This window comes from Hydra viridissima, unplaced genomic scaffold (genome assembly GCF_058129835.1).
Source record: "Hydra viridissima isolate aposymbiotic clone 2 unplaced genomic scaffold, HvirCarnegie_v1 scaffold_9, whole genome shotgun sequence".
NCBI classification, from domain to species: domain Eukaryota; kingdom Metazoa; phylum Cnidaria; class Hydrozoa; order Anthoathecata; family Hydridae; genus Hydra; species Hydra viridissima.
The window spans coordinates 11,042,226-11,056,365 of NW_028324308.1; the positions used below are offsets into that span (position 1 = coordinate 11,042,226).

A 14,140-nucleotide genomic window follows, 5' to 3' on the forward strand; every position below is an offset into this window, starting at 1 on the left:
TTAATTAAAACTTTTTTACTTCAGTTTAATTAAAACTTTTTTACTTCAGTTTAATTAAAACTTTTTACTTTATTTTAATTAAAGCTTAAGGATTTTATTTACTTTAAGTGAATTGATTAATTTGACTAATGTAAAATATTAAATGGGCTGATAACAGTTTATTGATTTTGATGTCAATTTGATAAAGTATATTTTTTACAATGCATTTTACGAAATTACTTTACTGCATTTTTTACCAGGACTGGATCGCCAAAAACTTGCTGAAAAAATTCCCTCAGCAAAAAATTTCCGAGTTTACGATGAATTACTGCCAATATTGAACTTAGCAAAGCAAACATCAGAAGAGTTGTCAGCTGATAAAGAAATAACAATTCACAGAGTAATTCCACAAATTTACAACCTTCTGGAGAGAACAAAGAAAATTAAACCTGAAACTGAATGTGTCAAGTCCTTTCAGATGGAGTTTATTCAAGGTAACAATTTTTTATTACTTTTTAATCTTTAATTTCTTAAAGAATATTTTAGGTTGGCAATAATAAAATATTTAATTTAAATGTTTGAACAAACATTACTTTATATTAAGTAAATTATTATACAAACAACTTGTTTATACTTATATTACAGTGCATAAATATATTTTAGAAAAATTTTTATGAAATATTCTACTTGCTTTTGTTAGTTTTGTTCTTGTTTTTTTGGGGATTTCCATAAGCAAAATCATCAAATTTTTAAAGAGATTTGTACGTACATTATTTTTTTTTCAGCTATTGAAAAGAGATTTCCCAATTCCGGGACTGACAACAAATACTGGGCCATTGAGTCACTGTTTCATCCTTACTACAGAGGCAGTGTTCTGAAAGCATTCAACCAATTTGACAATACATGCAACATGATTATCAAAGATCACCCAATTTATTTGGATCATCAAGATCCACAACCTGTACTGAATAATATTTCAGAAACTGGTACTGATGAGGATCCAATGGAGCAGCTTTTCCAATCCCAAAACTTAAAAGTACACAAGAAATTGCAAGATATTTTGCCCATTAAAAAAGAATTTAATTATTATTTCAATCTTCCATCACCTCCAAAGCAGGTTAATATTCTGCAATGGTGGAAATGTAATGAAAAAATGTTGCCTAATCTGTCCACCGAAGCAAAAAAAATTCTATGCATTCCTGCAACCTCTTGTTCATGTGAAAGACTATTCAACTCCGCAGGAAATCTTGTATCATACAAAAGAACGAAAATTCAACCTGAACAAGTAGACAAACTTCTCTACATTCAACAAAATTATGCCAGAGTAAAGATCAAAAAATGGATTACAGCTAGTGACTCACATTCTGGTGATGAAAATTAAACAGAGTTTTTTAAAAAAAACTTGAATATTTTTGGTGCGTGAAAAAAATTTCATTTCTTGTCAGATTTGTTAGGGTAAATGTTTACTAAGAAATGTATAGTGTCTAAAGTTGGTAAAACTTATTTTTTGCCAGCAATGCAATATTCTTCAAGGTATAAAAAAACCATTTTTTATGTTGTATTTTTCTTTATATAAATTTGTGTTAAAATTGTTAATAAAAGTGAATCTTTTTAATTTTGTCATTTTTTTGGTCGTTTTTTGTTATGTTTTCAACTTTTACAATGATAACAACTATCTGAATGTTGAAAATTTCATTAAAATTTTGTCAAAATGATGTTGAACAAAAATTTTTTTGTTGTTTGATCATTTTTGTCATTTTTCATCGTTTTTTATCGTTTTTTTCGTTAAAAATGTTGAAAAATTTCGTTATCATTTTCGTTAAAACGATCTTGAATGAAAAAATTTTGTTATCGTTTTCGTTAAAACGATTTTGAATGAAAATATCGTTTCGTATCGTTATTGTTTTCAAAGTTGGACCCTTAATATATATATATATATATATATATATATATATATATATATATATATATATATATATATATATATATATATAATCTATGCTATATAGATGTTATAAATAGAGATAAATATTTTTTCTTACCCAATAAAACTTTTTTTAATGGCATTTCTTTCAAAGCAAGCTTTCTGTTTGCTCCAGACCAATTAATGGTCTTCTCTATACTGCAACCCATCACCATTGGAATCATATTCCAAACAATCCCCTTAACTGTAGAGCCACCATGCGATGCCAATTTTCTGCTCTAAAATTTATGTACACATTATATATAACCATTTATTTATTTCAAAATTTCATATAAAAGTTGTAGATAACTTTATTGATAGTAAAGTTAACTGTATTGATAGTAAAGTTCTATTAAAATGCTTTGTATAAAGAAATAAGAAAACAACAGCCTTTATATATGGTTCACATTACCAGTGTAATCATAACATTCTTATCTGAACCAATATCTTCATTTAACTTATGTAAGCTGCCCTCATCGTTAACTGGAATCTTAAAAGGTTGATCAAGCAGAACTGATTCACTGTTCTGTTTTAACATGCTGATAAGTTGAGTAATCAGAGCATTATTATGATCTATCTTTTTATTTAAATTTTCCACTGAAATAAGCAACTCTTTTTCAACAGCTGTAAAAATAAGATCTCTTAGAAATTTTATTTTTAAATTTCTAGTAAATTAAAAAAAAACATTAATTACAAAAATTACCTAAAATAACTGAAATTGTAAATTCTAAGCATACTACTACTAACCAGTGCATTGAAGTGTTCCTTCACTCACTTTGGCAAGAATCCGTCTGACAGATGAACATCCTTTGGATGTCATTAAAGACTCTGAAAACTAAAATTATGAAGAAGAAAAAAAAAATGAAACTGTTTATTTTAACAATAGATTAATATGCATATATATTCATATATATTCATATGTATATGTATATATATACCAATACATATATAAAGGTAGATATTACCACAGAGTTGGATGAAGACAAATGATTGGTTTCACCTGAAGCAGTTCCATCAATTTCACTTGATAATTCTTGATAGATATTTGTATCCTATTTATATAAATTATATAAATTTTCTAACTGTTTTGTTAAGAAAATTACATTGTTCAGTAATATTTAGGTTTAAGAATATTTAATAGAAAAATGAAACAAATAAATACCTCTTCTAATTCTAAACCTTCAGTAATAAAACTTTGCGTTTCTTTTGACTTTATATTCTCTGTAGAAACTCTTGAAAGAGTTAAGGAGGAATAGCAGGAGCTGGAGAGAGTATCTTTTTAAAATTATTCACAGTTTTCTTTTGCTTTTTTAATACTTTCCGAGTGTCTGATTCAGAACTTGAATATTCCACATTGTGATAAAATACTTCTCTTCGAAATGATAAAAGGAAATCATCATCATCATCATCATCATCATCATCATCATCATCATCATCATCATCATCATCATCATCATCATCATCATCATCATCATCATCATCATCATCATCATCATCATCATCATCATCATCATCATCATCATCATCATCATCATCATCATCATCATCATCATCACCTGTAAGGACGAAGACTCTTCTGAATTCTGTTTCTGTTTACCAGTTCTTCATCCTCTTTGTTTGAAACAAAATCGAAACTAACTTCCACCATGGGCAATTTTTCACTTGCTTTGTCATATGTCACTAAAAAACTTTAAAGTTATTTCACAAAAACAAAATATTACAAAAAACATAGACTTTGTTAAAATTCATATCAAATGACTAACCAGAGTTATACATGATACTAATATCATAATCAGTCCAATCATCTCCAGGATCTTCACATTTCCTAATGGCTCGGTTAAGCCGTTCAGTTTTGTATGAGCATGGCCATCGACAAACACCATTTGTGACCCATTTGACAGGAACAACAGCCACAGAATCATTCTCATCAACAAACTTTACAATATGGTATAAATTATCCATTGTTTTGGCAAGTAATTATAAGATTTAAGTCTTTTAGTTAATAATATAAGAAAATTAAATTTGAGAAATTTAACTATATGCAACAATAAAAAATACCAGAAGTATTTTAAAAATCTAAAGCAAATAAAATACCAAATCAAAAACAGTTTACAAAACATTTATGGAAATCATTTTTATGTAATTTAAATTTACCAAAGTCATTTTGAAAATTGGCAACTATTGAATGTATTAATATAGACAATGTTGTTATATAACTGTTATTATTAGGAAAGAAAATTACTTGAGATAGTAAAATTAGGCTAAACAAGTTTATTAAGTATTTCATTTACCATGTCATATGAAACTATGTATGAAGTAAGCATAGTACTTTTGTTAGCAATAAAAAAAAAGTAAAGAAACTTTGTACAAATTTGCATCAAATTAAATTATAACAAGTGAAGCAAGGGTGACACAACAAGACCATCATCAACTGGTAACATAACATACTTAAGACTTCTGTCATTTAAAATTGCAACGTGTTCAACGTTATCTAAATGTGATACTAAAATATTCCTAACAGACTTGAATCACAAGGATAAGTAAAAAAATTTGTTTTTGTCAAAAATGAACAGTACACAATATAGGTAATCTCATCAAAAACACAAATATCAACACTATGCAAATTTCAGTTTCTATTTTGACACAATTATTGCCAGAAGTTAATTTAAGACAAAACTGTGGTAAATAAACTTCATTATATTGTATTGAAAATCTTAAAAATTCATTACATGGTCCTTTGTTATGCAGTTTAAAAAATTTAATTCTTTGATTAGGTAAAAACTTGTTTACTAAAGCGTCACTTTCAGATTGTCTACGAATAATTTGAGCTAAAGGGTGCTGTGGTTTTCTTACCATTTTTTTTAAATGTTGCAAGTAATTTTCAAAGGGAAAGCCAGATATTTTATCTAAAAACCCATGATGTTGAACATCATCAGCCAGATGAATTAAACTATGAACATTGTAAACTATCATTTCCTGGCCATACAATAGTCCAAAATGATTAACAAAATTAATTAATAGAGTTTTAGCATAACCAGAGTTAGATCCACAATAAGTTGGACTTGATAAAAGAAATATTGCTACATATAAAAGCATAAAATTATGATAAAGCTCAATCGGAAGCATATTACGTAAAACAACTGAACCTGTATACAACAGAAATTGGCAAAATTCAGTTGCCTTCCATTGTGAAACCTCTTTAAGTGAACGAGGTTTTCATGCAAATTCAGTGGGTAGACATTTGCCTAAATTAATTAATGCGTTTGATAAGTTTTCAACAAAAGATGCTCGCAACCGACAAAACAATGGGCCTGATAACCACAACTTCAGCATTTTCTTTTGAACCCCCAAACAGACTGAATGCATATAATCAATCGGAAATTGAGTTACCATTCCAATATCAGTATCTAAAAATGGACTTCTTATGAAATTTTCCCCAATTTTCAAATGATGATCATCATTGAGCATTAATCGAAAACTTTCATCTGTTCGTACAGGTGAATCTACCAATGGGTAGGTCATCCTATTGGCTATATGCTTACCATTTTGGTTACACTTATCACAACCATAATATGCAGTGTGACCTTTTACAGCTTTAACAAATGCTCTAGCAGGAGCGTCACAAATTATGCTACAAACTTTGATAGAAATTTCTTTTTCACAAAACAAAAATCCTTTGCCAATCTTATTTAATTCTAATACTAGATCACTAAAATGCTCTATCAAATTGTTTGGTATAGCTGCCCCACAAATAAGACCAACTAAAACAGGCTTTTTAATATTAAAACCTTGCAAAAGACACAAAAAACGCCAAAATGATAGTTTGCCTTACTTTCATAACGAAAAGAATTCCTATGCTTATACCATCTGCCTTTAAAGGTTTTTTCAGTGAGCCCAACATAATAACGCCCCTTTTCTTGCTTCTGAGTTTTTACGTTGCAAAAATAAATAAGGTTTTTCTTAAGGCATTTTCCATTTACTGGGCATGCGGCGGTTTGTCGGCAATTGCATGACTGACTATTATTGTCAGCAGTATTAGATAGAATTCTTTTGTTATGAGCAGTTCTAAATAGGGTTAGGACTATTGTAATTGTAATGAAAACAATAACAGTAACAAAAATTATTGTTATTGTATTAACTTAATTTAGAAACAATAACAATACTTGTGATTTACAACTATTGTAATTCTGTAATACAATAACAATAAATATTGTGTTGCAATTAATCTTTATAAAACAATAACAATATCTGAAAAAAAAAAGTGTATTGTACACGGTTGTTCAGAAGCGACAAGTTATTATACGCAAGCGCAGTAAAAACTTAAAAAAATTCAACTTTTAATAATGGCTACGGTCCATAGCAACGAATTTTCTTATTTAGTTGACTGATCATTTACATATGTTTCCATATAAATCAACATTTTAAACTCTTTTTAAAACTGAAATCATAATAAGCATTTGCATAAGAAAATGATTCAAATAAGATAAAGATTATATCAAAAAGTTTAAAGTTGCGCTTTTCTAAGTAAATTAACATTCTTGAATATGCTGATTTGTTTACACTTTTAAAAACACATCATCTAATTTTCTGAGTGTAGAAATTAAATGATTTTTTTTTTTTTAATTTAGATTAGTTTTTATAGTATTTAACACTTTTATCAGATCTTAGCACTCAATATTTTCTTCTTGTAAATAAGCATACAAACACACAGATATACATGCATACATACATACATACATACATACATACATACATACATACATACATACATACATACATATATACATACATACATTACATACATATATTACATACATATATTACATACATATATTACATACATACACATACATACATTACATACATACATATATTTTTTCATTTGCATTTTGATATTTTTTACCTTCTGAATTGGGTTTGATTGCTATTCGTTTGCTTAGGCAAACCAATAGCAATAATTGTTTAGTTTTTCAGGGTTTTTTTTTTTTTAATTTTAATTACTTCTCTTCTCACTCCTTACTCTTACAGGTTTACTTACTTTTGCTTTGTATTCCTATTTGATCTCTTTATTATTTGCTATTACAATAAAGATTTGTGCTATTTTAGGATTAAGGACATATATTGATGCAATGTTTTCAACTGTTTGGCAACTTTTTACTGATCAACTTTAAAGATTTAATTTTTTAAAACTAGCTTGAAGATTTGCCTTTTTTTTTTTTTAATGTTTGACATGATACCAGAACTTTCATTATCTTTTTAAAATACAAGAATGTATATATATTTAGTGGACCAGTGAAAAGTTGCCAAACAGCTGATGAAACATTGCATCAATACATAGAAGTTGTTCATGAATATGAAGCAAAAGGAAGGGTGGATTGCCAAAAAAATGGAAGAGTAAAGAGTTTCCAGCTATTGGTTTGTTTAAGCCTCTGCTTAAGCAAACAAATTACTTGATTAAAATCAGAAATATTGTCAAATAAATGATGATGATGATGATGATGATGATGATGATGATGATGATGATGATGATGATGATGATGATGATGATGATGATAATGATGGGGCTGATTGTGCTATTATTCATGATTTATCAAGGCAGATGCACTTATGATTAATATCTAAATCATATTCTTTGATTGAATTAAACTTTTTTTTACATATACATGCAACAGCCAACATAATTAAAAGAGAATTTGTTCTAGTACTGGATATCAAATCTTCAGGTAAAATAAGCTGTTTTTATTTTGGAAATGTTTAATTGAGTTGGTTAACCTTTATATTTTCCACAAGACAGAAAAAACAAAATAAGTGTTCACATTTTTTTAGAGTTGCTGGTTGTTTTGATATTTTACTACAAAAATTACACTGGTAAAGCTGTAAATGAGGATTGATTTCTTTTTTTAGTTCTTCAATATCTATTTCCAAGTCATGTGCTGTCACAATGCTTTTTTTAATGGTAGCAATCATGGAAGATGACCACATTTTTTTACCAATACCAGGGCGACCAATAAGCTTTTTATTTTTGTTTTAGTGATTTATTAACACTTAAACTTTTACTGAGTTTTTCTACCTGCTGACAACAATAGCATTCATCACAATGAGTTTTCCAGTTCATATTTAAAAGAAGTGTTGTTGATTTCATTCCTTTGATCACATTCTTTATGGTATCATAACGTTTTAAAAATTTTAGATGAGTGTACATTCTTGAAATACTGACAACATGACATGGAATACAAATTTCAATGATATTTTTGTTGATTTATTCCAATAGGATACTATTTTTTCCCTACCAAATATCCACAGGCCCTGTAAATAAGATTCAAAATTTTTGTAATGGATTTTTATCTAAAAATAATAAAACTTTTTGGATAGTTCTTGTGAATAACCATCAAACTTAACCACGTGCATTATGTAGTGTTTATAATCATGAAGTAAATTAAGCTAATAAATCAATAAAAAACTGCATATAAAGTAAAAGATTTTATTTAAAATTATTAGAAACAATTAGTCAAATTTTTTACAAAAGGACAATTTTTGTTTCACAAACGATATAAATAAAATGTTATCAATTTAGGACAATGGTTAGATGTAAATATTGAACAAGAAAAAAAATTGAGTGCTAAGATTTTTTATAAGTAACAAAAAGTTAAAAGATTTATATAAGTAAAAGTAGAAAAACTTTTAAGTTTTACCGCTCAAAAAAAATGTAAAAAGACTTCCAAATTTATAAACAAATTAAAGAAAAAGTTTTTTTAGGTAGATCCTCTTCAATCATAAAATATTTCCCTTTCATTTTCTTACTTCTTAATAAAATTAAGTTACCAAGACACTACTAACAGTCTAAAAGCTGGTTATCAACGTAGACGGTTTTAAAAAACACGATGAGTAGTGAAAAGTTGGTCGCTAAGTAAAAATTCATTCTGTAACGAAGGTCCGTAGCCATTTTGAACTTCTTTAATTTTCATAATCCAACTGCGCTTGCGCACAATAACCTGTCGCTTATTAATAGAGAGCTTACGATATGAAAACTGCAACGGCAACGGAGACGACAAAGGTCTGGATCGAGCGGTTGCGACTAGCAGTTGCGGTATTCATATAAAATTAGTTACGAATTTCTGCTTCAAAAAAAAAGAAAACATCTTGAAATAAACAAAAAAAAAATTAAAAATGGCTCCTTTAAGAAATGTTAGAAATAGTTTATTGCTTGCATTAGAATCAAATATCATAGACGACGAGGAATTTTTACTACTGTACAAATTTAATTCGTCTAAGAATCCAGATTTACCGTTTTGGAGTTATAAGCAATTTTGTTTAGAAATCATGTCTGATGATGAATGCAAAAGTGAATTTAGATTTCTACGTAGTGATATATATTGCTTACTCAATGTACTTCAACTACCTCAAGAGTTTGTATGTTATAATGGGTTAAAAGTTACTCCGGTAGAAGCACTGTGTATTTTTTTAAAACGATTCTCCTACCCATGTAGACTACTCGATATGATACTTGATATATATATATATATATATATATATATATATATATATATATATATATATATATATATATATATATATATATATATATATATATATATATATACATTTATACTTATGTATATATCTTAAATTTGTATCAGAAATTAAATAATTACTTTGTTACACTTTTGAAGCAAGTACTACTTTGATCTATTTTTAAGCCGTTTTCAGAGAACACGAATTTCAGCGTTTTGACGTTGCGTAAAAAGTTTTAAAACGGCATTTCAGGGAATCCCATCCATTGCGCATGCCTAGTGTCAAATATTTGTCATAAATTGTAGAAGTTGCCGTTGCAGTTTTCTTATCGTAAGCTCTCTAATAGAGTTTGAACGACCGTGACTTGGACGTCACCTTCATCCATTTTTTCGTGGACATCTTCTTGATGTGGACAATGAAAATATTCAAAAACTGGTTGAAAACCATCCCACAGCCAAAGTATACTTTGAGAGTTCTTCATTGTCAGTCTCAAGCTCTAGTAATAATGGTAGTAACGATTCCGTTGCTGATAATGCACAAGGTTGGGAGGAAAATAAGTACAATATTATTTTAGCAAAGTATAAGGAATATACTAATTCACATCATATACACGAAAACCCTCCTATTAAGCTTAAAATGGAGAAATGCCAAAAAACAATAAGATCCAAAAATTCTGGGAAAACTGACACCTTAGCATGGTGGAAGCAGCATGCAGCGGAACTTCCTATTCTTTCGGGTGTTGCAAGATCTTGGTTGGCAACACCACCAACCTCTGCATCATCTGAAAGAGCATTTTCTGCTTCTGGCCTTGTCATCACTGATCGTAGATAAAATCTCGATAGTGACAGGGCAGATAAGCTTGTATTTATAATGCAGAACTATTCCGCTCTTGAAAATTACATTAAAAAATGGCCCATCGAACAAGAAAATGATAGTGATATAGGACATGAATCAGACTTATCTTTACCAATATTGATAGAAGAAAATCCTAAAATAGCAACGAAAGTACGGCAAAGGAAAAAACAAAGAATGGACGGTAGCCAAAGTATTGTAGGTTATTAAAAAGCTAGAAGTAAATCTCTAAAAAGCAATTGTACTTGTATTTTGTTTATAAAAAACTCAATAAGTCACATTTTAATTTTTTGTTTTTTTGTTTTATTGAGAGTTTCGATTCGAGACCATGCGATACTATACGATTCTTTCTATTATCGGTAGCGTTTGGTATCGAAGCGATACTGATAGTATCGACATTGGAACATAAGCGATACCACACGATACGAGACCTTCCTTCTCGGTATCGAATGGTATCCAACCAATACTGATAGTATCGACATTATTATATAAGCGATACCATGCGATACGAGACCATTCTTCTCGGTATCGACTTATACGATACCGATTATCTAGTGTCTAATCTACTATTATACCGAAATATTACGATTTTTTGACCTCTTTTAAAATCATTTCGGTAATATATTTGCAAACCAATTGAATATATTCATCATTATTTTTGATGACAAGTACGATACATTTCCGCGACCAGAATATCCAAATTTTTCTATATGACTTGCAAGGAAAGCATCATACTTTGCCAACAACTCCAACGTACTTAAATAATTGCCATTATTAACAGAACCGATAAATTCATTTTTTCCTCTCAGAGCTAGACCACGTTCGAACAAAAATAAAATAACGTCTATAATTCTTTGCAAAACATTTTTTCAATAGTCACATTGAGATTCATATAATTTACAAAAATTTAAACCTTTATTGTGTGATAACAATCGCGATGCCGCATTTTTTTAATCATTAAATCCCGTTATTAGCATTTCAGTTGATGTAAAAAATAATTTGCAAAGCCACGTTTTAATACAACGTTTTGGTCTTTGAAGAAAAATTTAACCAAGTATGATCTACTTCATCGCCATTTACTATTTTACGTTTAAGCGTTGATTTTGAAAGAAAACGCTATTTATTTCTGATAACCTTCACAGTAGAGTTTATAAATTCTGCATTGTCAAATTCCACATTTCGTGGGATTTACTTTTTCGACGAAATAAGATATTAGTTCCTCAGAGGATTTCCAGTCGGCAGGATCATTACTAAAATTGTCTAAATTAAAATTACAATTAGATTCAATAGGAATAGGAATAGACTCTTCCTCCAATGCATTAAATTTCCCTTCGTTCATTAGTATTGCATTTGTATTTGTCGCCTCCTGCATATCAGTATCATTACCACCACAGTTTAATTCTGGTAACGTTGAAGATGTTGAAGTTGATGTCGATGGTTTGTCAATAAATCCTGGCAATGGCATTTGTCCTTTTACAACTTCCTTCATCTTCTTTTCATGTAATTTTCTTTTTTCAGCTCCGCTTAAATATTACCCTTTCCCACCGAATATAAGACGACTTTAAGACGTATGTAACTTATCTTTAACTCGTCTAGACGTCTACAATTAGTTAAAGACGTGTTTAAGACGGCTTTTCAACACCTCATTAAGATATCTTCCGACAACCAATTTAAGACATCCTTGAGACATCTTAACAAGACGGATTTCCGAATAACCAGTTTAATCATGGACGTTTCTCACCTAACAACAAGTCGTCTTAAAGACAAAATTAAAACGACTTGAAATAGGTATTAAAGATGTCTTAAACTGGTCTCAAATGAAAAATTGTAAATCGTCTAATTAAAAACGTCTTAAAGACGGTATAAAAGATGTGTGTGTTTATATATATATAATCATCGAACGATTAAGGTGGTAGACTGCTAAAAAAAAATTTTAAAATCTGACATTATTCCAATTGATTTTCTCATTTTAAACACGATAAATAGGATTTAAAAAAAAAAAATTTTTTTTTTTTTTCCCTCTTTCTAATTTTTGGGCAAATTTAAGTGTTTTTAGGCCTAAAAAGTGCAAAGTTCTTGGAAAAGATATCTCAAAAAGTAAAATATATCAAGTCTCAAAATTTTACAGTTGTGTACCTTTTAAGTAGATAAATGTCCTGAGATAAACAAAAAATTTGAATCTTTTTCAATTTCGATGCACCATAAGCTTTTTCTATGCGTCTAAATTTAGGCCAAATTCCTGACCCCAAAACAGCCCAAAAAATTTAATTTTAATTTTTATCCAAAATTTCTTTATCTCAGGACATAAAGCTCATAAAAATGAACATCTGTACAAAATTTCAAATCAATTGGACAAATACAGCTCCCACAATCTTATCCAGAATATGAAAAACTTTACAACAGAGAAAAATGCAAATAAAACTTTATATTTTGAAAATACAAATATATTAACACTTGAAAACAGGTTAAACCCCCCCCCCTCCCTTTTCATATAATGCTCCTTCTTCATCATTGTGCTTATCATCAAACCCCTTCCTTGTTGCTCTAAGCTTTTTTCTTTGTTTTTTAAACTTTTCAGATGATTTTATGTCCATAAGCTTTTCACGTAGCACATCACTATTTGAAAACCGTTTTTAGTAAAATGTCCTGGTAAAATTCCTAAACTGTGAAGAACATCTATCATACCAGTTTTACCATCATTAAACTGTATGACAGCAGATGCAACACTAATTTCAAGTGTTGACCTACCCACGTACACATTTTTTGGGCATTTTGTCCAAATTACATTATTGAGCGATTCATTTGCATTCTGTGTTTCTCCATCAAGACATCTTTTTAATAACTTGTTTGCACCAAGATCTTTGTGTGAAAAAATAGGTTTTATAATTTCACAAACAGCTTCTGGAATGTTTATACTGTTTTTATAAGTCAAAGTTTGATTAATCTTGTCCCTTTGATATTTACACCACGAATCGCTAGTACGAGGACAATACTTATGGCGTTCTTCATCGCTGCTGCTTTCAGAACAGTGATGAATTAGTCCTGCTATGGATTTTTTCATGCCATACAAATTCCCTTTGTTTTGTCGTATACTCATTCCATAATAGTTTTGCAATGTATTAATGACTTTATCTGTCATCCTTCCTTTTCCAGTAAGTCTTTTACCATCTTTTAAAACTTTTCCCTTGTACAATACTTTAAGAGAGCGTAAACGAGACCCAACTCTTTTTTGAACATGACTGACACATTCACTTTTTTCAATTTTATACCCTGGGTAAACATTATTACTTTCTATATTTTGGTAAGACTTACTGTCACCATCACCACAGTATTTTGTATAACGCAGTTTGTTAAAAACAGTTGATCGTTTAAATATTTGCAATGCCCCAATAGCTTCCATTGCACCTGCACTACCTTTGTGATTAATTGGGCAAATATGTGATTCTACCCAGTCATTGTATCCTGGTATATCTTTGTTTCTCTGCCAATATTGGCAACTTTTACAATCCTTTATGAGAGTTTGAGTGTCAACACACTTCCCATTACTAATAGCTGTAACAACACCGTTCAGCGAGGAAAAACCGCGTCGCTGCCACGTTCCATCAACACTTACAGTAACATTTTTTATATCAGGGTCACCAATAGTAGACTCACTTGTACGTTGTGCTTGTGCAGCTGCTCGCTTCATTGAATCTTGGGCAACTTTGATATAAGACGAATGCAATTTATAGACAATGTTATTGTATGTTTTTTTTTGCATTGGTGGTGGACTGTTTATTATGTTACAAAAACTTTCCATTGCAGCATAACCTTTTCCAATTTCTCTGAAAGCTA

General features: G+C 29.5%; 3 pseudogenes across 2 annotated transcripts in view; 1 reads left to right on the forward strand and 2 right to left on the reverse strand.

The window, feature by feature from the left end:
* Positions 1-8,930, reverse strand: part of LOC149883995 (uncharacterized) — a 37,849-nt pseudogene extending 28,919 nt beyond the window's left edge. Inside the window, exons 1-8 of the transcript XR_016455425.1 lie at positions 8,780-8,930; positions 3,706-4,433; positions 3,499-3,622; positions 3,105-3,314; positions 2,908-2,994; positions 2,690-2,777; positions 2,355-2,566; positions 2,022-2,181 (exon numbers count right to left, since the gene is read on the reverse strand). The product of XR_016455425.1 is annotated as an uncharacterized LOC149883995 (transcript). The remainder of the gene's footprint in view (positions 1-2,021; positions 2,182-2,354; positions 2,567-2,689; positions 2,778-2,907; positions 2,995-3,104; positions 3,315-3,498; positions 3,623-3,705; positions 4,434-8,779) is intronic.
* LOC149883972 (uncharacterized) overlaps positions 1-14,140 on the reverse strand; it is a 312,658-nt pseudogene that overhangs the window by 270,378 nt on the left and 28,140 nt on the right. The gene's annotated exons all lie outside the window — the stretch shown is intronic.
* On the forward strand, positions 9,110-10,516 carry LOC149884001 (uncharacterized; annotated as a pseudogene).